General features: G+C 36.2%; 1 protein-coding gene across 19 annotated transcripts in view; it reads right to left on the reverse strand.

Moving 5' to 3' along the window:
• LOC107092571 (collagen alpha-1(XIII) chain-like) overlaps positions 1–3013 on the reverse strand; it is a 104868-nt gene that overhangs the window by 22396 nt on the left and 79459 nt on the right. The gene's annotated exons all lie outside the window — the stretch shown is intronic.

A 3013-nucleotide genomic window follows, 5' to 3' on the forward strand; every position in this document is an offset into this window, starting at 1 on the left:
AGCTTTCAATTAAAATCAGCTGTGCTGGAGCAGGGAAATCTGCAGGACTTTGGAGATAGCTGTTCTAAACAGTACCACTCTACACCAGGAAGTAACACATGAGCCTCGAGGCAGGCCATCAGATCCTATTTATTTCAGTGCAAAGTTTTTTTTTTTTATTATTGGAATAAAATCACCAAACTGGCAATAAAAACTTAAAATACAACACAATGTCTCTATGCTATCGCTATGACTGCCCTGGGTCACTACCAAAACAAAACAGGGAGGGGAGGGGGACAGACAGGGACAGTAAAAAGGGACGATGTTTCTAAGCGTGAAGAAATGTACAGGGCCGTGAGTAGCGAAGAAACAGGGAGCAATTCTTTCGGGATGGAAGAAGGAAACAGTGAAAATTAAGAAGATTGGAAGAGACCAGAAACTGAGAAAAAGCTTAAAGAGCAGAGATCAGTTGAAGGGGAGCCCAGTTCAGAACAGTCAAGTGATGAACAATCTAGAAATTCCACAGGAAAACTAAATGATTACAAAGTCATATTCAAACTAGTCAATCAGGGAGACTACTTTGCAGATTGGAATCAGATTCAGTTAACAAAATCGATAAACTACTTGTAGGGGAAGTCTGAAGTGCCAGAATACTGAATAGTGGAGACCTGTTAATAAACTGCAGAGACAGTCTCAACAAGGCAAAGCTATATGCATTAACAAGATGAGGGAAAAGAGTTCAGTGCAGCTTGGTGGAGAACAAAATGATTAGCACGGGAATCATTGTTCCTCTAGAAGTAACTGATAAAGACATTCTAGAAAACATAAGCGGTGCAAAAGTAAAAGAAGTGAAACAGTTCAAAACAACCAGAAATGGAGAAAGGTGTGACAGCTTATCTGTGTTAATTAAATTTGAAGAACATTTATCATATAAGGTTTTCATTGGTTATATGAGCTGCAATGTCAAAATGTACAATCATCCACCTCTGAGATGTTTTCAATGTCAAAAATTTGGTCATACAGCAGCAGTATATAAGGGAAAAAAACGATGCGGACGGTGTGCTGGAGAGCATGAATATGGAAAATATGGGAAAGGAGAAAAAAATTAAACGCTGTAACTGTGGTGGAGAACAGACTGCTGCAGATCATGGATGTGAAGTGAGCAAAAGGTCTGATGAAATAAGAAAAGTGAAATTAGAGCTTGGAATAAGTTATGCTGAAGCTGCAAAAAGGATCCCCTCCCAGTCAGAAACGACGAAACCAACAGTGACACAAATGACAAGTGCAAAACCTTTGGAGGACTGTCCCAAAATTGCAGAAGACTCGTTAATTGTAAAAAAGAAGGATTTTGAACTGTGGAGTAAAAGATGTTGAGGTATGTCTGTTCTTATAGCCTCACAGGCTCCAAACGAATGCATGAAGGGGAGGATTGCTGTTTTGAGAAGATCCATCTGGCCACTGAAAGATATATTAACCTAACAGGGAATGTCCTCGATGAACTCGTAGTTTTGCTTCAATGTTCAAGTTTGAGAAAGTTAATTATGCAGGGGGTGGGTTGGTTCCCCTGGGGGTAATGTGTGTCTAAATTTGTATAAATGTATGTACTGAAATGCTGCAGTCAGAGAGCCCTGTCTCTCCGTTCGAGGATGTTAAACAAATTTAAACCTTATTTTGTGCAAGAAATGCCTCTACCTCAAGCTTCCTAACTTCACAGTACTTTTCATGGTAGAAGTGATCAATCGTAGTGCTCAGACAACAAATAAAACCGAAAAAAATCTAAATAGTGAAAGACTGGCGGTGACGATAATATAACGACACATTACAAATTATGAGGACAAATTTGATTAAGCAATTATTATTTAATTACGTTGGATTAAATGAAACAGTTAGAAAAGTAATTTTTTATTGCCTGCGTCGAGGACTAAGGCCTGGGTCATGCACTCTAACCACTCGTCCACCAAAACACGCCCTGTTAAGACATCTGTACTAGTAAAAATATATTTTAGATGTCAGAAATATTTTTTTTAGATATCTGCAATGTTTTCTAGATTCTTGATATCTGAAATAAAAATAATGACCAGTAACAACTTTATTACTGAGATCTGAAATTCATTTTTAGACATCCAGGATGTTTATTTCAGATATCTGAAAGTAACTCATATGAATGGGGAAAAGTGACATAATTTGTACTAGTAAAATTACATTTCAGATATCTGACATGTTCATTTTAGATAGGAGGAATACTATTAAAGATATCTGAAATACAAACAAATATATATATAAGTAGATTTGTAGATATCTGAAATGTAGCTCGTACTAGTACAAATTGGGTCTAGAGTGCTTAGAATTGAATTTCAACTGGTAGAAATGTAATTAGTTATATCTGACTAGGAGTATTGTACTTGTGACTAGGTAGAATACTTCAGTGCTATCTATAATAGAAATGCGACTAGTCAGCCTGCCTATTTTATGTTAAAACAGAGCCTCATTATTCTGAAAGCATCTAAAACTGCATTTTAGATAGGCATTAATAAAATAGAAATATCTAGAATTCTAATTTAACTGGTCATAAAATAAGAGGTTGATATCTGTAATTATATTTCTACTGGCAGAAATATATTTTAGATGTCATTAATTGGATTTCTGGATATCTAGAATGTTATATTCATTGTTGATATCTGAAATAGTAATTTTAACTAGCAGTAACTCTATTATGGAGGTCTGAAATTAGAATTCATCCTGGTTAGAATTCATTTTTAGATAGGAAGAATGTTTATTTTAGATATGTGGAGGTAAAAGCCCAATACACATTAATGAGAAACGTGACGTCATTTGTACTAGTATGAATTACATTTCAGATATCTGAAAAGTTTATTTTGACTAGGAAGAAACGCATTTGAGAGACCGGGATTACATATTCACTCAAGCTAATAAATGCCAAAACGGCCTGCCATAATACAGCACTGGGGCTTCCTCAACAGCCGATACCACACCGTGACATCACAAACCAGTAGGTGGCAGTAGTGTTCTTTGA

The sequence above is a fragment of the Cyprinodon variegatus genome, unplaced genomic scaffold, assembly GCF_000732505.1.
Source record: "Cyprinodon variegatus isolate N-32 unplaced genomic scaffold, C_variegatus-1.0 Scaffold386, whole genome shotgun sequence".
NCBI classification, from domain to species: Eukaryota; Metazoa; Chordata; class Actinopteri; order Cyprinodontiformes; family Cyprinodontidae; genus Cyprinodon; species Cyprinodon variegatus.